At 48.4% G+C, this 24,220-nt stretch overlaps 1 long non-coding RNA gene across 1 annotated transcript in view; it reads right to left on the bottom strand.

Moving 5' to 3' along the window:
• Positions 1-24,220, bottom strand: part of LOC138356044 (uncharacterized) — a 75,947-nt gene that overhangs the window by 9,139 nt on the left and 42,588 nt on the right. The gene's annotated exons all lie outside the window — the stretch shown is intronic.

The following is a 24,220-nucleotide window of genomic DNA, read 5'->3' as shown; positions in this document are numbered from 1 at the left end:
GTGGGCCCAAGACTTGCAGCATCATGATAGCGTGACTCACGGATTATGCTACAATGGTGGGCCCAAGACTTGCAGCATCATGATAGCGTGACTCACGGATTATGCTACAATGGTGGGCCCAAGACTTGCAGCATCATGATAGCGTGACTCACGGATTATGCTACAATGGTGGGCCCAAGACTTGCAGCATCATGATAGCGTGACTCACGGATTATGCTACAATGGTGGGCCCAAGACTTGCAGCATCATGATAGCGTGACTCACGGCTTATGCTACAATGGTGGGCCCAAGACTTGCAGCATCATGATAGCGTGACTCACGGCTTATGCTACAATGGTGGGCCCAAGACTTGCAGCATCATGATAGCGTGACTCACGGATTATGCTACAATGGTGGGCCCAAGACTTGCAGCATCATGATAGCGTGACTCACGGATTATGCTACAATGGTGGGCCCAAGACTTGCAGCATCATGATAGCGTGACTCACGGATTATGCTACAATGGTGGGCCCAAGACTTGCAGCATCATGATAGCGTGACTCACGGCTTATGCTACAATGGTGGGCCCAAGACTTGCAGCATCATGATAGCGTGACTCACGGATTATGCTACAATGGTGGGCCCAAGACTTGCAGCATCATGATAGCGTGACTCACGGATTATGCTACAATGGTGGGCCCAAGACTTGCAGCATCATGATAGCGTGACTCACGGATTATGCTACAATGGTGGGCCCAAGACTTGCAGCATCATGATAGCGTGACTCACGGATTATGCTACAATGGTGGGCCCAAGACTTGCAGCATCATGATAGCGTGACTCACGGATTATGCTACAATGGTGGGCCCAAGACTTGCAGCATCATGATAGCGTGACTCACGGATTATGCTACAATGGTGGGCCCAAGACTTGCAGCATCATGATAGCGTGACTCACGGATTATGCTACAATGGTGGGCCCAAGACTTGCAGCATCATGATAGCGTGACTCACGGATTATGCTACAATGGTGGGCCCAAGACTTGCAGCATCATGATAGCGTGACTCACGGCTTGAAGACTGGGTTCCTTGTGTACATCTCCATTTATTTACATTATTTTAAGAGCAAGTTACAAGGAAATGTAACTTGGAATGGTCGGCACAGCGGAGACCTCGCTTTTTGCAGATTGGCGTTCGATCCCCGACGGTCAGAGTGGGTGAGCACCATTTCAGGCTTGTTATATATACTCTGACAAATCTGTATTACATCATCATTAGTTTGAGCAAATCACCAGCATCATCTTGCAGTGATATTATTTGGTTGCAAGTCAACATTTAGTGTTCATAAGCATGCAAACGAATGTTGAATGGTGTATAGTGACATTGCACACCGCCATAGCAGCTGTCTAACTCCCGTAGCAGCTGTCTAACTCCCGTAGCAGCTGTCTAACTCCCGTAGCAGCTGTCTAACTCCCGTAGCAGCTGTCTAACTCCCGTAGCAGCTGTCTAACTCCCGTAGCAGCTGTCTAACTCCCGTAGCAGCTGTCTAACTCCCGTAGCAGCTGTCTAACTCCCGTAGCAGCTGTCTAACTCCCGTAGCAGCTGTCTAACTCCCGTAGCAGCTGTCTAACTCCCGTAGCAGCTGTCTAACTCCCGTAGCAGCTGTCTAACTCCCGTAGCAGCTGTCTAACTCCCAGTTATATATCGAATACGTTAAGGTGATGTCGTTACATCGTACAAATGAGTTTCAAATGGTCGCCCAGCATGCACCCTGCTGTGAGAGGACGGATGGAACGTCATCACTGTATGTCATGCATACAGTAACATGCATGACAGATGATGACATGTCATCAACGTCATGCTTCCAATCATCTACCATGGTCCAACGGGTCACAGATAGTGTGTAGAAGATCTCACGGGTCTTGGTAGAACTTTAAGCGTGGTAAAGGTTAATTTCCCCGTCTGTATGGAAGCCATTAGTGGAGACTTGAGATGTCTGCCATATTCCTCAGAGAGATGAGATGATGTTTTCTGCACCTCCAGGCCAGCCTGGTGCCATACCTCAGTGCAGATAATACACAAGCCACCAGCATGATAAGTTTTTAATTTGTTATATTTGAACAGCAATAAGATAAAGTCCAGCAGTACCAAGGAATGTGAGGTAGCAATCCAGCCCCTCCAAACATTATAAATGGTGGCAGCGGTGGGATCTGATCCTATATGCCTCCGAAGACAATGGTGTAACCACTTAATTCTAGCTTGTATTTTTAATGAAACTTTCAGGAGATTCCAAAAATCTATAATTTAAGGGGTTTCTAAGACAATAACCATACTGGGTACATGTGGATTTCTGTTTTGCTTGCTATACTGAACCTTTTTTCTGATCTGCATAAGATCTTATTTTGTGAAGTGTTTCACTTCACACTTTGGTGAAACTTGGTAACTGAGGACAGGTCTCGCTCCCAATAGATCCCACAATGGCCATGTCTTGCTCCCAGTAGGCGCCATTATGTCCAGGTCTCGCTCCCAGTAGGCTCCACTAGGGTGCCACAGTATGGCACACATGAGGAAATAAACAGTCAGCTGAGAGTATAATGTGAGGGTGGTAGAATCATGCCAATTTGCGATGATATAATTACATATAGTCTTTCAACAGATAACCAGTGAGTCTCAAAGACATTCAGTAGTCCCAGTGATATCCAAACAGTCCTAGTGATATCCAAACAGTCCCAAAGATATCCAGACAGTTCCAAGATATACCAAATAGTCCCAGATGTATCCGGACAGTCTGAGAGATAACCAGACAGTATCAACGATATTCAGGCAGTCCCACAGATAACCATACAGTCCCAGAAATAACCAGACAGCCCCTGAGATAACCAGACAGCCCCAGAGATAACCAGACAGCCTCAGAGATAACCAGACAGCCCCAGAGATAACCAGACAGCCTCAGAGATAACCAGACAGCCCCAGAGATAACCAGACAGCCTCAGAGATAACCAGACAGCCCCAGAGATAACCAGACAGCCCTAGAGATAACCAGACAGCCCCAGAGATAACCAGGCAGCCCCAGATAAGTCTGCATGATCCCAGAGATTCCTCGATAGCCACGCAGACGCTCGGGGCGGATTCCAAGATTCATCCAGAAGGATTTAGGGGGAACCCTATAGTCGGCCATGTTGGTATACCCGTTCGCTCGATTTACCACTCCGTAAGAAATGCAACTGTTCTGCCTTACCAAAACGCATGAACCCCCCCAAGCAACCCACCTAACCCAACGAGGCGCAGAAAACGTCAATAATTTGATACATTCGTTTGCATTGATACGTCCCATTTTTTACGGATTGATCGATTCGGTTAAAAGGTGAGGGTGGAGGAGTTGGCGGGACGTCTCCACAACCTCGGGGTGTGGTTCAACTCGTCTATTATGTTCCGCATACCGCAGCCCGTCCTTGCCAGCGTTCACAACGTCAGTAAAATGGCGTACTAAGGTTCCCCGAACCATAGCCGAAGCAGGGGCCTCGTAGCCTGGTGGATAGCGCGCAGGACTCGTAATTCTGTGGCGCGGGTTCGATTCCCGCACGAGGCAGAAACAAATGGGCAAAGTTTCTTTCACCCTGAATGCCCCTGTTACCTAGCAGTAAATAGGTACCTGGGTGTTAGTCAGCTGTCACGGGCTGCTTCCTGGGGGTGGAGGCCTGGTCAAGGACCGGGCCGCGGGGACACTAAAGCCCCGAAATCAACTCAAGATAACCTCAAGATATAACATTACCGAGGACCCCCCAACGAATAGAAAATGGCATATGATGTCAATTTTGCGAGCCACTGTGGGGTTAGCACGTCTGTTTTTCGCTTGAGGGGTTTTTATAGGTCAAAATGCGATACTGTTTGAGAGGAGGGAGTGTCTGTACCCATCCAGTGAGGGGTATTGAACCCCATACCCATCCAGTGAGGGGTATTGAACCCCATACCCATCCAGTGAGGGGTAATGGAAATGATATAGAAGCATATAATGGACTCGAAGGGGGGGGGGGTGAACCCAAAATATGGCAAATTAGTTTGTGGAGTCCAGACATACTGGTGTAGGCATGCATAACTTGGATGACATTCCCTCAACACCTCACTGGACATCTGTGTGTCCCTACAAATGTGTAAAGTAATTCGCCTAATGTCTATAAACGGCCCTACAAAATTTTTGTAATTAGCTTCGAAGACATTTCAGATGATTACACTGAGTTTTAAATTAACTGAATGGCATTTCAGCAGGACTGAGAGTTTCTCGTCGACCCCCAGGAAGGTCTAGGTGGTTCTGAGAGCATCTAGAAGCTTCTAGAATCGTTGGTCTTTATCTTGAGAGCTTGGTCAAGTACCACCTGAGAGCCTTAAGAGCTTGCTAGTGACTGCTTCAAGCACAGAGAGCAGTGTGGTGACGGGGACATCCTTTCAACAACTCTTGAAATCCACAAATACATCCACGGAGTAGTGTGTAAACATTCTTTGAACCATCTCTCTATTTCAGAGTTGGTCTAAACATCGTTCTTCAAGTCTCCAGCACCCGTCTCAGGTTCTAAACATCGTCCTTCAAGTCTCCAGCACCCGTCTCTGACCCTAAACATCGTCCTTCAAGTCTCCAGCACCCGTCTCTGGCTCTAAACATCGTTCTTCAAGTCTCCAGCACCCGTTTCTGGCTCTAAACATCGTTCTTCAAGTCTCCAGCACCCGTCTCTGGCTCTAAACATCGTTCTTCAAGTCTCCAGCACCCGTTTCTGGCTCTAAACATCGTTCTTAAAGTCTCCAGCACCCGTTTCTGCCTCTAAACATCGTTCTTCAAGTCTCCAGCACCCGTCTCTGGCTCTAAACATCGTTCTTCAAGTCTCCAGCACCCGTTTCTGACCCTAAACATCGTTCCGATAGTTCTGAATTCCCGTCTCGATAGCCACGATAAATTCTGGGAATCTCTGGGAGTTCAAGACGTTTCCAGAAGCATAGATACATCCAAGGATATCCGGCAGTGAATCCAGCAGCAGACAGACCTTGGAGACATCGAGAACCTTCGAAAACATCGAGGAAACCAGGCGATATACCTCAGCAGTTCCGGGTGAATCAGGACAGTCAGCGACATAGTAAGCTTCTGGTACATTCTACTTGACGTAGAACATTCCAGAGTTCCAGTACGTCGCATGGAGGTCTGCTCGAGGAACACGCGAAGAGACTGGGATTGAACCGGAACTGGGTACGGTGTGGCAGCCCCCAAGGTCATGTAACTCCTGTAGACACCGGCAACGCCGCCGTCAGAATTGTGGGGGGGGGGGGCGGCGGCGGCGGAGAGCAGGAGTAAAGTGGGTCAGAGGAAGGGGGCGGGAGCGGCAGTGTGGGGAGAGGGGGGGGGATTCCGCCCCCCTTCAGCAGGGCCACCTTCAGGTGATCAATATCAGAGTTGGCTACTCCGACCTCTGCATGGCGAAACCTGCCACACCAAGTATAGTCCTCCTGGTCTTGGTGGGGATGTAAGGCGTCGTTGGTTCATTCTTGTTACTTGGTGGTGTCTGACCCTTGTTGTTACTTGGTGGTGTCTGACCCTTGTTATTACTTGGTGGTGTCTGACCCTTGTTGTTACTTGGTGGTGTCTGACCCTTGTTGTTACTTGGTGGTGTCTGTCCCTTGTTGTTACTTGGTGGTGTCTGACCCTTGTTGTTACTTGGTGGTGTCTGACCCTTGTTGTTACTTGGTGGTGTCTGACCCTTGTTGTTACTTGGTGGTGTCTGTCCCTTGTTGTTACTTGGTGGTGTCTGACCCTTGTTGTTACTTGGTGGTGTCTGACCCTTGTTGTTACTTGGTGGTGTCTGACCCTTGTTGTTACTTGGTGGTGTCTGTCCCTTGTTGTTACTTGGTGGTGTCTGACCCTTGTTGTTACTTGGTGGTGTCTGACCCTTGTTGTTACTTGGTGGTGTCTGACCCTTGTTGTTATTTGGTGGTGTCTGACCCTTGTTGTTACTTGGTGGTGTTCTTGGTGGTGTGGTGTGGTGTGGTGGTGTGGCTGTTGTGGTGTGGTGGTGTGGTGTGGTGGTGGTTGTGGTGTGGGGGTGGTGTGGTGTGATGTGGTGGTGTTGTGGTGGTGGTGGTGTTGTGGTGGCGGTGTTGTGATGGGGGTAGTGGTGTGGTGGTGGTGTGGTGGTGGTGATGGTGGTGTGGTGGTGATGATGATGGTGGTGGTGATGGTGTGGTGGTGATGATGATGGTGGTGGTGATGGTGGTGATGGTGGTGGTGGTGTGGTGGTGATGATGATGGTGATGGTGGTGGTGTTGTGATGGTGGTGTGATGGTGGTGGTGTTGTGATGGTGGTGGTGGTGTGATGGTGGTGGTGTTGTGATGGTGGTGGTGTGGTGGTGATGGTGTTGTGATGGTGGTGGTGTGATGGTGGTGGTGTTGTGATGGTGGTGGTGGTGTGGTGGTGGTGGTGTTGTGATGGTGATGGTGGTGTGGTGGTGGTGGTATGATGGTGGTGGTGTGATGGTGGTTGTGGTGTGATGGTGGTGGTGGTGTGATGGTGGTGGTGGTGTGATGGTGGTGGTGTTGTGATGGTGGTGGTGGTGTGATGGTGGTGGTGTTGTGATGGTGGTGGTGTTGTGATGGTGGTGGTGGTGTGATGGTGGTGGTGGTGTGATGGTGGTGGTGGTGTGATGGTGGTGGTGGTGTGATGATGGTGGTGCTGTGATGGTGGTGGTGTTGTGATGGTGGTGGTGGTGTGATGGTGGTGTTGTTATGATGGTGGTGGTGTTGTGATGGTGGTGGTGTTGTGATGGTGGTGGTGTTGTGATGGTGGTGGTGTTGTGATGGTGGTGGTGTTGTGATGGTGGTGGTGTTGTGATGGTGGTGGTGGTGTGATGGTGGTGGTGTTGTGATGGTGGTGGTGTTGTGATGGTGGTGGTGTTGTGATGGTGGTGGTGGTGTGATGGTGGTGGTGGTGGTATGGGGGGGTGGTGGTGTGGTGGTGGTGGTGTGGGGGTGTGGTGGTGGTGTTGGTGGTGGTAGTCGTTTGGTGGTGGTGCTGTGGTGGTGTTGTGGTGGAGGTGGTGGTGTGATGGTGGTGGTGTTATGATGGTGGTAATGTGATGGTGGTGATAATGGTGATGATGGTGGTTGAGGCGTGGTGATGGTGTCACCTGGTGTGTGTGTGTGTGTGTGTGTGTGTGTGTGTGTGTGTGTGTGTGTGTGTGTGTGTGTGTGTGTGTGTGTGTGTGTGTGTGTGTGTGTGTGTGTGTGTGTGTGTGTGAGTGTGTAAGGTGGTGTTCACCTGAGACATGGGACCCACCTTCACCACCTACAGTTGATCAATATCTAACTCTGCCTTAAGCTGCCTGCCTCGCCGGCTCAACCCCCCCCCCTCCCTCCCCCACTACACCATGCCACCTCCCCCTCAACCCCCCTCTCATCTCCCCAACCTCCCCCCCTACCAACTTATCCCCTCCCCCCTCCCTCACCACCTCCATACGACCCCAGAAGGCTTATCGTTTTTAACCACCACCACAACTACCACCACAACCACCACCACAACCACAACCACCACCACAACCACCCCCACCCCCACCAGAACCATATTCACACCCCCCCCCCTCAGTACCATCACTGCCCCCACCACAATCCGCACCTCTGTAGCATAAAGGTAAAACTGGAAAAGTACACAGGTATGCAAGAAGACTGGTGCCAGAGCAAAGAGGCCCAAGCTACGAAGAATGAGTTAACGGAACTAAATCTCACAACCCCTGAAGGAACTGAGGGGGATATGATCACAACTTACAAGATACTGAGGGGGAATACATCAGGTGGACAGGAATAGCTTCTTCAGACTGAGACAAGAGGACGCAGGTGGAAGCCGGAAGGGCAAATGAGCCGAAGGGACCATAGAAAAGTACTCATTTGGTTAGTACTCAGTACTCGAAGTGTTAACTACCCAGTACGGGTAGTTAACAAGTGGAATGCTCTAAAAGAAGAAGTTGTAGAAGCCACCTCCATCCACAACTTTCAAGACCAGATTCGACAAAAAACTTGAAATTAGTTTTAAGCTGAAATGCAAGAGGTGCGAGCCCAGTAGGCGCGGCATGAAGAGCTATCTTGAGGTTATCTTGATCTTGAGATGATTTCGGGGCTAAGGCCCGCGGCCCGGTCTTTGACCAGGCCTCCTTTATCTTATATACCCCCCAGGAAGCAGCCCGTAGCAGCTATCTAACTCCCAGGTACCTATTTACTGCTAGGTAACAAAGGGTGCATTAGGATGAAAGAAACTCTGTCTATTTGTTTCCGCCTCCACCGGGGATCGAACCCGGAACCTCAGGACTAGGAATCCGAAGCGCTGTCCACTCAGCTGTCAAGCGCCTTGCCCCCCTGTCAAGCCCCTCTTGTCAATATTCTAGACCTCACTCCCACAACAAACTTACTTAAACCTGACTTCATCACACACGTTATTACGAGGTTCGAATCCTCGTCACGGCCCTTTTGGATTTGTTCATTTACTTAAACCTGAATTGATCCTCACTCCCCCCCCCCGGTGCCCTCTGGTCGTGCCCGGGGCATTCAATTGTGCCCCAGCAGAGCTATCCATGCCCCCCTCCCTCCCCCCCCCTCCTCCTCCCAGGCTGCCAAGCGGCCATGGGTCTCTGCCCATCTTGATAGGTCCAGTAGTTAATATTCCCACAACAGTACTCCCTTTTTTTCAGGGATATTCCTGCGCGGGCCCCTTAGGTCGTCCCTGGTTGGACCACTGGTTTGGTCACTGGCTGGACCACTGGTTTGGTCACTGGCTGGACCACTGGTTAGGTCACTGGCTGGGCCACTGGTTTGGTAACTGGCTGGGCCACTGGCTGGACCACTAGCTGTACCACTGGCTAGGCCACTGGCTGGACCACTGGCTGGGCCACTGGCTGGACCACTAGCTGAACCACTGGCTAGGCCACTGGCTGGACCACTGGCTGGACCACTGGCTGGACCACTAGCTGGACCACTAGCTGAACCACTGGCTAGGCCACTGGCTGGACCACTGGCTGGACCACTGGCTGGACCACTGGCTGGACCACTAGCTGGACCACTAGCTGAACCACTGGCTAGGCCACTGGCTGGACCACTGGCTGGACCACTGGCTGGACCACTAGCTGGACCACTAGCTGGACCACTAGCTGGACCACTGGCTAGGCCACTGGCTGGACCACTGGCTGGACCACTGGCTGGACCACTAGCTGGACCACTAGCTGAACCACTGGCTAGGCCACTGGCTGGACCACTGGCTGGACCACTGGCTGGACCACTGGCTGGACCACTAGCTGGACCACTAGCTGAACCACTGGCTAGGCCACTGGCTGGACCACTGGCTGGACCACTGGCTGGACCACTGGCTGGACCACTAGCTGGACCACTAGCTGAACCACTGGCTAGGCCACTGGCTGGACCACTGGCTGAACCACTGGCTAGGCCACTGGCTGGACCACTGGCTGGACCACTAGCTGGACCACTGGCTGGACCACTGGCTGGGCCACTGGCTGGACCACTGGCTGGACCACTGGCTGGACCACTAGCTGGACCACTAGCTGAACCACTGGCTAGGCCACTGGCTGGACCACTGGCTGGACCACTGGCTGGACCACTGGCTGGACCACTAGCTGAACCACTGGCTAGGCCACTGGCTGGACCACTGGCTGGACCACTAAGTGTTACCCGTTCCTAGTGTCTCTCTCTGACTACAGTAACATTATGCACCAATGTGTTTGACAACTTCTGCTCTGTTAACCCTCAATTCAAAATCTTATTTGATTTGTAACTAATTACTGTATTAGATCCAGTTGGAGTAATACTGACTGGTAGTTAAGAGGACTGGTAGTTAAGAGGACTGGTAGTTAAGAGGACTGGTAGTTAAGAGGACTGGTAGTTAAGAGGACTGGTAGTTAAGAGGACTGGTAGTTTGTGTTCCGGTAGAGAACTATGACCTGTAATCACCTCATTGCTATAACTATCTTATCAGGGCTTACTACTATCTTAGGAGGCCTGGTCGACGACCGGGCCGCGGGGACACTAAGCCCCGGAAGCACCTCAAGGTAGGGCTACAATTTGTAGTTGTGAAAGATAATGTTGTTTTGATAAGAACATTTCTCACTAAATAAAAGATAAGGAGATATCGTCGTCCCATCCCAAATCCTTATCTAACCCCTTAGACGGTCGGGGATTGAACGCCGACCTGCATGAAGCGAGACCGTCGCTCTACCGTCCAGCCCAAGTAGTCGGGCTGGAGTGAATATCTTAATATTGGAGACGTAGAGTGTTCGCATGTCAGCCAGCGACACATCTGGACACAACTGATTGCTGGGGCGACAGAATTGATTCCTGCGGGGTCGGCGTTCGATCCCCCGACCGTCCAAGTGGTTGGGCACCATTCCTTTCCTCCCGTCCCATCCCAAATCCTTATCCTGGCCCCTCCCCAGTGCTATATAGTCGTATGTTTGTTGTTTTAGATTTAGCTACTCAGAACGAAGTATCCATGTAGCACGGGCTATGGTGAGCCCGTAAATATATAGTCGTAATGGCTTGGCGCTTTCCCACTGATAATTTGATTTGGTTGGCTGATGAAAGTCATAGGCTCCATAGGTGGGGCTCCAGCTCCTGAGCTCCACCTTCAGCCATTATTATTTTAATACAAAAAAAATAGCTACAATCGATGGGAAGGGGGAAGGGAACTATCAGGAGAAAGCACCAAGCCATTACGCCTATATAGCACTGGGAAAGGGGTCAGGATAAGGATTAGGGATGGGACAGGGGGGGGGGGGAAGGAATGGTACCCCAACCACTTGTGGACGGTCGGGGGATTGAACGCCGACCTGCATGACGCCAGTTTAAACTAACGAATATAGGGGGAGGGATGGTGGCTATAGATGTATACTTGACACTCGGGGTCAACTGACAGTGTCAAATGAACTGTCATTTGACATTAAAGAGTGTCAAATGGAGTGACCCCGGGCTTGGTGGAGAAGGGTGGTACGTGGAGGGCCAGTGGGCGTGCGGGTCGCCCGTACGTACAGCGTACGTGCTCCAGGGTGACCTATGTCCAGTGTTAGAAAGTGTTTTGTTGTGCAAGAGAAACGTGGGATAACGAGCAGTTGTAAAAGCGAACTTCATTCATGACTTCAAAAGTTGGCATGATAGAAGAATAACCCTGGATTTATTGGATTATTATCAGAGACACACACACACACACACACACACACACACACACACACACACACACACACACACACACACACACACACACACACACACACACATACACACACACACAATTGAGTGCCCAAATGAGTGGTGGAAACTGAGTACCCACATGAGCCACAGGGACGTTAGAAAGAACTTTTCAGTGTCAGAGTAGTTAACAGATGGAATGCATTAGGCAGTGATGTGGTGGAGGCTGACTCCATACACAGCTTCAAATGTAGATATGATAGAGCCCAGTAGGCTCAGGAACCTGTACACCAGTTGATTGACAGTTGAGAGGCGGGACCAATGAGCCAAAGCTCAACCCCCGCAAGCACAAATAGATGAGTACTGACTCACACAGCACCACGCACAAACACACCATCAAAAGCACTCTGGAAGAACCAAGTGGAAACAAGTAAAAAAATCCACTTTCTCAGAAGAAACATTTCCCAAGAGTCTCATGTGCCAATTCTTTTGAAGTTTTAAGGGGCCATATTTGGAGGATATTCTCAGGTAATATTTTTAATGGGCAATTTACCGAGATGAATTTTTACTGCCGTAAATGTTTAAAAAGAGAGCCTTCGCGGGAAGACATTTTCACGAGGACATTTGCCGTATATATTAACTACACCCCAAGACATCTCGGCAGCCTCACAGCTCAGAAAACACAGTTCCGTATCCCCAGCCTCTTGGGGGGGGGGGGAGGACACCTTGCCAGAAAAGTATTCACAAAGATGCTTTTTTTCGTTATAAAGAATTGTTTTCTGGGTTCATTTTCCCTGTGAGGGTAATGAGAAGAGGACAATGGTGAGTCCTGTTTGTCCTCTTCCTGTCTCCTTGTCACGGAGGAGGAGGAGGAGAGAGAAGCAGCAGGTGTATACGGGGAAAGGTTGAGCTGACAGGGAGAAGACAAAGAGATTGAGATAATAAGCTTTTATCCTTATTTTGTACTCTGAGTGGCCCCCCCATCCTTATTTTGTACTCAGAGTACAAAATAAGGATGGGGGGCCACTCAGAGTACAAAATAAGGATGGAGGGCCACTCAGAGTACAAAATAAGGATGGGGGCCACTCAGAGTACAAAATAAGGATGGGGGCCACTCAGAGTACAAAATAAGGATGGAGGGCCACTCAGAGTACAAAATAAGGATGGGGGCCACTCAGAGTACAAAATAAGGATGGAGGGGGCCACTCAGTACAAAATAAGGATGGAGGGGCCACTCAGAGTACAAAATAAGGATGGAGGGGGCCACTCAGAGTACAAAATAAGGATGGAGGGGGGGCCACTCAGTACAAAATAAGGATGGAGGGGCCACTCAGAGTATAAAATAAGGATGGAGGGGGCCACTCAGTACAAAATAAGGATGGAGGGGCCACTCAGAGTACAAAATAAGGATGGAGGGGGCCACTCAGAGTACAAAATAAGGATGGAGGGGCCACTCTGAGTGGCCCCTCCATCCTTATTCTCAGGGCCACTCAGAGTGGCCCCTCCATCCTTATTTTGTACTCTGAGTGGCCCCCTCCATCCTTATTTTGTACTCTGAGTGGCCCCTCCATCCTTATTTTGTACTGAGTGGCCCCCTCCATCCTTATTTTGTACTCTGAGTGGCCCCCATCCTTATTTTGTACTCTGAGTGGCCCTCCATCCTTATTTTGTACTCTGAGTGGCCCCCCATCCTTATTTTGTACTCTGAGTGGCCCCCATCCTTATTTTGTACTCTGAGTGGCCCCCATCCTTATTTTGTACTCTGAGTGGCCCTCCATCCTTATTTTGTACTCTGAGTGGCCCCCCATCCTTATTTTGTACTCTGAGTGGGCCCCCATCCTTATTTTGTACTCTGAGTGGCCCTCCATCCTTATTTTGTACTCTGAGTGGCCCCCCATCCTTATTTTGTACTCTGAGTGGGCCCCCATCCTTATTTTGTACTCTGAGTGGCCCTCTATCCATATTTTGTACTCTGAGTGGCCCCCTATGGGGAGATCCCGGCAGATGTAAGGTAATGCAGATGAGGAAGAGGCCAGAAGGTAGCTATACCTTAAGGGAAGGAAGGAATAAATTATCAAGGGAAAGCGCCAAGCCATTATGGCTATATAGCACTTGGAAGGGGTCAGGATAAGGACCTGGGATGGGACGGGGGGAAAGGAATGGTGCCCAACCACTTGTGGACGGTCGGGGATTGAACACCGACCTGCATGAAGCGAAACTGTCGCTCTACCGTCCAGCCCAAGTGGTTGGGCACCTTAAGGGGAAGGCAACTACAGGAGTTGTAGAGAGAGACATTAATTTGGGAGATGATACAGGATACAGTTCCAACACTATCGCCAGAGGCACACACATGCACAGAGTACCATCAGGAGCATATGAGACGCTGGCAAACATAACAACGTCGTTTGGAAACCTAAATCAGAGCTCTTTCAAGGGAATCTATACAGCCTATGTTAGACCAGTACTGGAATATGCAGCACCGGCCTGGAAGCCACACGTTGCCAGGCATAAAAACCAACACTGAAAAAGTACAAAGGTTTGCAACAAGATTATTGTTGCAGAGCTGAGAGGGCTGAAGTATGAAGACAGCGTTAAGATAATTAGACTTCATATCCCCTAGAGGAGAGAAGAAACAGAGGAGACATGATCGCAACACACAAGATACTAAGGGGAACAGACAAATGACACATAAGTGGGAGCTGGACACTCAAATGAGTCAAAGAATCTTAAGGAAGTTCTTGTAATCTATGATGTTGCCTCAAGACGTGGAATACACTGGAAGAATGAGCTGTGATTGGAGAAGGGGGGGTTAGGGGGGTGGTAGGGAGGGGTATAGGGAGGGTAGGGGGGTGGTGGGGAGAGGGAGAAGGGGGGGGGTCGGGGGGTTGTGGAACTGACATAGATGTTGAACATTACATTGATAACTGATGAACCTGGAAAAGGAAGTCGATACGAGAAATAATGTAACACACAACAGGAACCCTGTTATGTGTTTAGTGCCTCTCTCTACTTCCTCATCACACTCGACTTGACAATGGTCCAGGACGGACCAACACGTCGTCGTCCCTTCACCTTCTAGTGTGTGGTCTGGTCAACACATAACAGGAAGTTTTACCATGATGTGAGTTACTTCTCTCTCTCTTCATGAAGCACCCCCCATGATCCTTCTGTCCTCATGAAGCACCCATGGGCCCCTCTGCCCTGTCACTGAAGTATCCAAAGGTCAACACTGGCCTCTTCATATGATATCCATGGGGTTCACCTCCCGTCATGAGGTATCCACAAGCCTTCTCTCCCAGCTTCATGGGATTTTCATGGGGCCCGTCCGCCCGCTTCACAACATACCCTTGGGTATCTCTGCCCACTTTACCAACTGTCTATGGGCGGTATTGCTCGATACGATGGAGGAGGCTTGGTCGACGACCGGGCCGCGGGGACGCTAAGCCCCGGAAGCACCTCACGGTAATGATATGGTACCTTGTCAGAGCGGGCGAGATCGGACACGCTAAGACCGCCTCTGGTCCAAGCCCAGCGGCCATTGCCCTTGGGTTGACAAGTACCGGAAGGTCTGTTCTATTCTGAATGCCAACTATAGTTCTTCATGATACAGCCTCCTGTGCTGGAGATGCTGTACAGCATGCGTCTGTCGCCTTCCTTAGGGCGGCATGACCCCCAGTGATGCCAGATAATGTTAGTAGCGGTTTGTTGAGGTCTCCCTCTTCTTCAGTGAAACATCTAGTGTGTCGTCCTTGTGGAAGCACTTGAGGGCAGGTCGGGACATTAGTGTGTCGGGGTCCGTCTAGTTACCACAAGCTTCACAAGCTTCACAAAGCTTCACAAAGCTTCCTGGCAATACTTTAGTAATGAATAAATATGATATGTTAGGTTAGGTTGACCTAACCTAACCTAACCTAACCCAACCTAACCTAACCAACCTTAGCCTAACCTAACCGAAGCTTGGATCGTCGACTTGATTTGGCGTCACCAGCTCTTTATTTTCGTCTAATTTCTTTATAAAAAGATAATTTTTCAGATTAAAATTATGTTTTTTCGTGTTGTACATTCAGCACCAACATTACAATGAGTAAATATATCATATTTATTCATTACTAACGTATTGCCAAGAAGCTTTCTGAAGCTTGTGTAGCTTGTGGTAATTAGACGGACCGCCTGGGCCATCTGATGTCCCCGACATGATGTGCTTATATAGAGTTGGTCGGTCTCTCTCTTATCTTGCTCCTTGGTGTCCATTTTCAGTACATTATTCACTCTACCCGATATTGAATTTGTGTCAGTTGGGTGCGGCGAGGTTGGTGTACCAGCAGCTGTGGGTCAACAAGTTTTGTTAAGATTGTATATGTAGACTACCTCCTGAACTGACTACAGCGGTTCCACCGCTGAGTTCACGTGGAACTGAACTGACTCCAGCTGCCTCAACTGACCTGGCTGCTCCAGACAGATGCATCATAGACCTTGCTGGCGTCTCACAGACTTTGTTCCATTTGTACATGAGAACTTACTACATCTTCGTCTAAATATCTGTCCAGCAGGTCGGGCGCCTGTACATGCGATTGTACAATTTCTGGGTTTAAACCCGCGTGTCCTTACACGTCTAGTTGTACAACTGTACATGTGTATGTGTCTCCAGGTCTGGGTGTAGTGGTGTATGTGTGTATGCGTGTCTGGGTGTACCCATGTCCGCATCGCTCTATACTTCACAACGCTGCTATAATATACGCGCCTTCGTGACACGAAATAGCAAGCCCGTATAACATTCGTAAAGACAATTGTTGTTATTATTGCAAGCCTACTCTTTAGTATCACTGATTGCAGGGTTTGCAGGAGGGGTGGTGGGAGGGGGTGTGGGGAGGGGGGTGTGGGGAGGGGGGTGTGGGGAGGGGGGTCTGGGGAGGGGGGTGTAGGGAGGGGTCGGTTCAGGGGGAGGGGGGAGGTTCTTTAGCGAAATCGATGTTTTCGCTGCAGTGAGAGCTTACCTATCAGTGACCTTGGGGGACGTGGTCTCCAGCTCTCGGTGTCCGACCTATTAGCCCTGTTGCACCTGTTCCGTTATATTATAACTGTATCTGACATCGAATTCGAATCTGGCCTTAAAGATGTGGATTGGAGGTGGCTTCAACAACTTCTTCTTTCCACGCGATCCACATGAATAAGTATTTCCTTAAATTACTTTGACTCAGTTGTGATTCCGGCTTCCTCTGATGTCGTCTCGTCCTGCCCAGCCCTCGTGTGGCAGTGCACAATAGAAAGTTGTTTTCACATATCCATACATTAAAACATTGATTGTAACCATGATATATATATGTGCTTCAGCCTACAGTTTAGACCTATTGTCTTGTGTATGACCCTCTGTCCTGCGTGACAGTGAATACCAGCATTATCCTCACTTTAATAAGACTTTATCAAAATCCTCAGATTAGGCAAAATTGTAATTAATTTTGTCAATAAAGATGTTAATAATAATAAATGTCCTGTTGGCTCTCACCTTCAAGAGTCTGTCTGTGTCTCCCTAGTCTATGCCCCTTACTGTCGCCACACAGACTTATGACAACAAAATCTGTTCAACATATGGATTGTGACACAGAATTTTTTTTTTCAACTACTAGTGTTGTAAAGAGCCACGAGATGACGATAACAACTTTCCTTGACTTCCCCTAGGCCTAAAATAAGCAACACTATGCCTAACATTCGCGATATTAGGCCTAATATATAGTACATATATATGTACCACACCAGGAGAGGTTAGGTTAGGTCACTGCCTCTTGCATGTACACTACAATGGCAGGATACTAAATATGAACTTTTTGAACACCACAGTCCACTTTTCGTACGTATTATCCCATAGTCAACATACGTACTATCAACCCTGCCAAGCTTGTGCTGGCGGTCCTCTCCTTAAGCTTAAGTTCCTATATGGCTCATCATTGCCTTAAGCTTACGTCCCTATATGGTTCATCATTGCCTTAAGCTTACGTCCCTATATGGCTCATCATTGCCTTAAGCTTACGTCCCTATATGGTTCATCATTGCCTTAAGCTTACGTCCCTATATGGCTCATCATTGCCTTAAGCTTACGTCCCTATATGGTTCATCATTGCCTTAAGCTTACGTCCCTATATGGCTCATCATTGCCTTAAGCTTACGTCCCTATATGGCTCATCATTGCCTTAAGCTTACGTCCCTATATGACTCATCACTGCCTTAAGCTTACGTCCCTATATGGCTCATCACTGATGAGGGAGGGGGGGGAGGGGAGAACTACTAGTTGGGATTGGAATAAGTTGTATGAAGAACAACTAGTTGACTACTAGAACAACTAGAGAACTACTAGTTGTATGTAGAAACCTACCTTACTGGGTGGCAGGTCTCACAAGAGGGAGTCCTAGCAGTTGATGGGAAGGGAAGGGACTGGAGGGAGAGGAAAGATGCTAGTAATTGAAAGTGATAGAATGCTAGGAATTGCAAGGGGAGAAAATGCTAGAAATTGAAGGGGAAAGAAACCTTTTGAGGGGTTGTGTATGAAAGTGGGAAAGAGAGGGAGGGGGAAGGGAGGGGGAGGGTGTCATGTGAATGGGGGTTGTAGGGTGAAGTGTGTCACTGAGGGTAGGGAGGGTTAAGGGGGGGGGGAGAGAGGAGGGGGTTGAGGGAGGAAGGGGAAGTGTGGGAATGGTGCTGTAGATGGAATAGAGGTGAAGAGGAATAGTGGAAAGGGAGGAGGGGGGAGGGGTTGAATGGGGGGGACTGTGAAGTGTGTATGTGTGTGTGTTGGGGGATGGGGTAAGGTACCCCTTCATTGGCTTTCTAACATGTCTTCCCTCCCACCTCTCCCATGTCTTCCCTCCCAGCACCTCTCCCATGTCTGCCCCCACCCATGCTGAGATCAACACTATCCTGGATGTCTCCACAAGCTTCTCTACATCATCTGGTCTCTTCCAGCCACGGAATATTTATCGATTTTTCTATTCTTTTACGGGTGGTTTAATTAGAAATATCGGATTCTCAATCAGGGGTTTTCTCCTCCAGCGTATTACCCATTAGCCTCCAGCCGTCTCCACTGTGCTGTCTCATGTCTATCATTAACGGAATGTCTCCTCGTTAGCTTTGTCTAGGTCCTCGTTAGCTTTGTCTAGGTCCTCGTTAGCTTTGTCTGGTTCCTCGTTAGCTTTGTCTAGGTCCTCGTTAGCTTTGTCTGGTTCCTCGTTAACTTTGTCTAGTTCCTCGTTAGCTTTGTCTAGGTCCTCGTTAGCTTTGTCTAGGTCCTCGTTAGCTTTGTCTAGGTCCTCGTTAGCTTTGTCTAGTTCCTCGTTAGCTTTGTCTGGTTCCTCGTTAACTTTGTCTAGGTCCTCGTTAGCTTTGTCTAGGTCCTCGTTAGCTTTGTCTAGTTCCTCGTTAGCTTTGTCTAGTTCCTCGTTAGCTTTGTCTAGTTCCTCGTTAGCTTTGTCTGGTTCCTCGTTAGCTTTGTCTGGTTCCTCGTTAGCTTTGTCTAGGTCCTCGTTAGCTTTGTTTAGGTCCTCGTTAGCTTTGTCTAGTTCCTCGTTAGCTTTGTCTAGGTCCTCGTTAGCTTTCTTTAGGTCCTCGTTAGCTTTGTCTAGTTCCTCGTTAACTTTGTCTAGGTCCTCGTTAGCTTTGTCTGGTTCCTCAAACCTCTGTTTTGTGGTAGTTATCCTTGTCATAAGATGCCGAGAGGACAAACAGTTAATTATCAGGATGTAGTGCTTAAGCCATTACGACTATATACTACTTGGGAGGGATATGAGGATAAGGATTAGGAGGATAAGAAGTATGGCCGAGAGGTCTGAGTGGCTGTGCGGACACCAAGGAACCCCGAGTCTAACGAGATCGATGGTTCGTTTACACTGTCATCGAGATAAAGGATAAGGACTTTTTCTAACAAAAATACTAGTGTCGTATTCGCCTAAAAGTTTACTCTGGTGAGAGGGTAAAGAGCAACGTGAGCAGCGATATCTTCAATCCTCTCATCCATCTTCTTTAGGATAGCGATCTTCTTACCAAGGATATCGTCGATGGCGTTCATCCCAAGAGTAACTCCTAGAGGTGTGTGTGTGTGTTATCTTTTTGATGACTTACACAATTCAAATTCAAATGTTTATTCAGGTAAAGTACATACATACAACCTGTGGTACAGATATTGATGAATTGACAGATAGAGCTAGTACATACAATGCCTAAAGCCACTATTACGCAAAGCGTTTCGGGCAGGAGACACATAGACACTTCAGGTCTAATATTTTACTTGAGCTATGACGTGTTGGTTGGACGAGACTATTTCACACCTAGAAGGGTTCAGGCTGAGGCCTCGAGCGACTATTTGGGTCTGAACTTCTCTAATGTCTTCCAGGAGGGCGTCTGGGCCACCAGCCAGGGGTAGTATCATCCAGGAATGTATTTAAGCTCGCTGGATGGGGTCTGATTCCCTCATCCCTCTTTCTTAAGGCACAGAAGAATGCACCAAGAAAGGTGATGATGGCATCAGGGTCAGTGGGACGTCTTGGTGCATCTTGAGAGTTGCTACAGGAGACACCGTGCAATGTTGGCAAGTATGTGGTTGATCATTTGTTTATGTGTTTAAGTCTTTGATCTATGAAATTGACTTCTGGTCCAGCTGGAAAAAATGTAAATCTCTGGATGGTCTCCATGATCATCAACACACAGGGAGGGTGTCTGCAGGCGATGAGTCACAATAACGTGGCTGAAGTATGTTGACCAGACCACACACTAGAAATTGAAGGGACGACGACGTTTCGGTCCGTCCTGGACCATTCTCAAGTCGATTGTCGAAACGTCGTCGTCCCTTCAATTTCTAGTGTGTGGTCTGGTCAAGGGAGGGTGTCTGCTCTTGTGGCGGGGCTCTGTTGTCTTGCAGAGCTCTGGACGGGTGTTTGGCTCTTAGGGCTTGTGATGTACTCATATCTGCCACCATGGAGCAGATAACTCATATTGCATCTAGTCTTTCCCCTCGTCAATCTTCCTTCTGTTTTGTTCCTGCATGGTTCATCAGTGTCTCAAGCTTACATCCCTGTATGGTTCATCAGTGTCTCAAGCTTACATCCCTGTATGGTTCATCAGTGTCTCAAGCTTACATCCCTGTATGGTTCATCAGTGTCTCAAGCTTACATCCCTGTATGGTTCATCAGTGTCTCAAGCTTACATCCCTGTATGGTTCATCAGTGTCTCAAGCTTACATCCCTGTATGGTTCATCAGTGTCTCAAGCTTACATCCCTGTATGGTTCATCAGTGTCTCAAGCTTACATCCCTGTATGGTTCATCAGTGTCTCAAGCTTACGTCCCTGTATGGTTCATCAGTGTCTCAAGCTTACATCCCTGTATGGTTCATCAGTGTCTCAAGCTTACATCCCTGTATGGTTCATCAGTGTCTCAAGCTTACATCCCTGTATGGTTCAACAGTGTCTCAAGCTTACATCCCTGTATGGTTCAACAGTGTCTCAAGCTTACATCCCTGTATGGTTCAACAGTGTCTCAAGCTTACATCCCTGTATGGTTCATCTGTGTCTCAAGCTTACATCCCTGTATGGTTCATCAGTGTCTCAAGCTTATGTCCCTGTATGGTTCAACAGTGTCTCAAGCTTACGTCCCTGTATGGTTCATCAGTGTCTCAAGCTTACATCCCTGTATGGTTCATCAGTGTCTCAAGCTTACATCCCTGTATGGTTCATCAGTGTCTCAAGCTTACATCCCTGTATGGTTCAACAGTGTCTCAAGCTTACATCCCTGTATGGTTCATCAGTGTCTCAAGCTTACATCCCTGTATGGTTCAACAGTGTCTCAAGCTTACATCCCTGTATGGTTCATCAGTGTCTCAAGGTTACATCCCTGTATGGTTCAACAGTGTCTCAAGCTTACATCCCTGTATGGTTCAACAGTGTCTCAAGCTTACATCCCTGTATGGTTCATCAGTGTCTCAAGCTTACATCCCTGTATGGTTCAACAGTGTCTCAAGCTTACATCCCTGTATGGTTCAACAGTGTCTCAAGCTTACATCCCTGTATGGTTCATCAGTGTCTCAAGCTTACATCCCTGTATGGTTCAACAGTGTCTCAAGCTTACATCCCTGTATGGTTCATCAGTGTCTCAAGCTTTCGTCCCTGTATGGTTCATCTGTGTCTCAAGCTTACATCCCTGTATGGTTCATCTGTGTCTCAAGCTTACGTCCCTGTATGGTTCATCTGTGTCTCAAGCTTACGTCCCTGTATGGTTCATCAGTGTCTCAAGCTTACATCCCTGTATGGTTCATCTGTGTCTCAAGCTTACGTCCCTGTATGGTTCATCTGTGTCTCAAGCTTACATCCCTGTATGGTTCATCAGTGTCTCAAGCTTACGTCCCTGTATGGTTCATCTGTGTCTCAAGCTTACGTCCCTGTATGGTTCATCAGTGTCTCAAGCTTACGTCCCTGTATAGTTCATCATTGTCTCAAGCTTACATCCCTGTATGGTTCATCAGTGTCTCAAGCTTACATCCCTGTATGGTTCAACAGTGTCTCAAGCTTACGTCCCTGTATGGTTCAACAGTGTCTCAAGCTTACGTCCCTGTATGGTTCATCAGTGTCTCAAGCTTACATCTCTGTATGGTTCATCAGTGTCTCAAGCTTACATCCCTGTATGGTTCAACAGTGTCTCAAGCTTACATCCCTGTATGGTTCAACAGTGTCTCAAGCTTACGTCCCTGTATGGTTCAACAGTGTCTCAAGCTTACATCCCTGTATGGTTCAACAGTGTCTCAAGCTTACGTCCCTGTATGGTTCATCAGTGTCCCAAGCTTACATCCCTGTATGGTTCAACAGTGTCTCAAGCTTACGTCCCTGTATGGTTCAACAGTGTCTCAAGCTTACGTCCCTGTATGGTTCATCAGTGTCTCAAGCTTACATCTCTGTATGGTTCATCAGTGTCTCAAGCTTACATCCCTGTATGGTTCAACAGTGTCTCAAGCTTACATCCCTGTATGGTTCAACAGTGTCTCAAGCTTACGTCCCTGTATGGTTCAACAGTGTCTCAAGCTTACATCCCTGTATGGTTTAACAGTGTCTCAAGCTTACGTCCCTGTATGGTTCATCAGTGTCTCAAGCTTACGTCCCTGTATGGTTCAACAGTGTCTCAAGCTTACGTCCCTGTATGGTTCATCAGTGTCTCAAGCTTACATCCCTGTATGGTTCATCAGTGTCTCAAGCTTACGTCCCTGTATGGTTCAACAGTGTCTCAAGCTTACATCCCTGTATGGTTCAACAGTGTCTCAAGCTTACGTCCCTGTATGGTTCATCAGTGTCTCAAGCTTACATCTCTGTATGGTTCATCAGTGTCTCAAGCTTACGTCCCTGTATGGTTCAACAGTGTCTCAAGCTTACATCCCTGTATGGTTCAACAGTGTCTCAAGCTTACATCCCTGTATGGTTCAACAGTGTCTCAAGCTTACATCCCTGTATGGTTCAACAGTGTCTCAAGCTTACGTCCCTGTATGGTTCAACAGTGTCTCAAGCTTACATCCCTGTATGGTTCAACAGTGTCTCAAGCTTACATCCCTGTATGGTTCAACAGTGTCTCAAGCTTACGTCCCTGTATGGTTCAACAGTGTCTCAAGCTTACATCCCTGTATGGTTCAACAGTGTCTCAAGCTTACGTCCCTGTATGGTTCATCAGTGTCTCAAGCTTACATCCCTGTATGGTTCATCAGTGTCTCAAGCTTACGTCCCTGTATGGTTCAACAGTGTCTCAAGCTTACATCCCTGTATGGTTCAACAGTGTCTCAAGCTTACGTCCCTGTATGGTTCATCAGTGTCTCAAGCTTACATCTCTGTATGGTTCATCAGTGTCTCAAGCTTACGTCCCTGTATGGTTCAACAGTGTCTCAAGCTTACATCCCTGTATGGTTCATCTGTGTCTCAAGCTTACATCCCTGTATGGTTCATCAGTGTCTCAAGCTTACGTCCCTGTATGGTTCATCAGTGTCTCAAGCTTACGTCCCTGTATGGTTCATCAGTGTCTCAAGCTTACATCCCTGTATGGTTCAACAGTGTCTCAAGCTTACGTCCCTGTATGGTTCAACAGTGTCTCAAGCTTACGTCCCTGTATGGTTCAACAGTGTCTCAAGCTTACGTCCCTGTATGGTTCATCAGTGTCTCAAGCTTACGTCCCTGTATGGTTCATCAGTGTCTCAAGCTTACGTCCCTGTATGGTTCAACAGTGTCTCAAGCTTACGTCCCTGTATGGTTCATCAGTGTCTCAAGCTTACATCCCTGTATGGTTCATCAGTGTCTCAAGCTTACGTCCCTGTATGGTTCAACAGTGTCTCAAGCTTACGTCCCTGTATGGTTCAACAGTGTCTCAAGCTTACGTCCCTGTATGGTTCATCAGTGTCTCAAGCTTACATCCCTGTATGGTTCATCAGTGTCTCAAGCTTACGTCCCTGTATGGTTCAACAGTGTCTCAAGCTTACGTCCCTGTATGGTTCAACAGTGTCTCAAGCTTACGTCCCTGTATGGTTCATCAGTGTCTCAAGCTTACGTCCCTGTATGGTTCATCAGTGTCTCAAGCTTACGTCCCTGTATGGTTCAACAGTGTCTCAAGCTTACGTCCCTGTATGGTTCATCAGTGTCTCAAGCTTACGTCCCTGTATGGTTCAACAGTGTCTCAAGCTTACGTCCCTGTATGGTTCATCAGTGTCTCAAGCTTACGTCCCTGTATGGTTCATCAGTGTCTCAAGCTTACGTCCCTGTATGGTTCAACAGTGTCTCAAGCTTACATCCCTGTATGGTTCAACAGTGTCTCAAGCTTACATCCCTGTATAGTTCATCTGTGTCTCAAGTTTACGTCCCTGTATGGTTCATCTGTGTCTCAAGCTTACGTCCCTGTATGGTTCATCAGTGTCTCAAGCTTACGTCCCTGTATGGTTCAACAGTGTCTCAAGCTTACATCCCTGTATGGTTCATCAGTGTCTCAAGCTTACGTCCCTGTATGGTTCAACAGTGTCTCAAGCTT

This window comes from Procambarus clarkii, chromosome 70, assembly GCF_040958095.1.
Source record: "Procambarus clarkii isolate CNS0578487 chromosome 70, FALCON_Pclarkii_2.0, whole genome shotgun sequence".
Taxonomy (NCBI): domain Eukaryota; kingdom Metazoa; phylum Arthropoda; class Malacostraca; order Decapoda; family Cambaridae; genus Procambarus; species Procambarus clarkii.
Note: the sequence above shows the minus strand (reverse complement) of the source record. Positions and strands in the feature narration are given on the sequence as shown.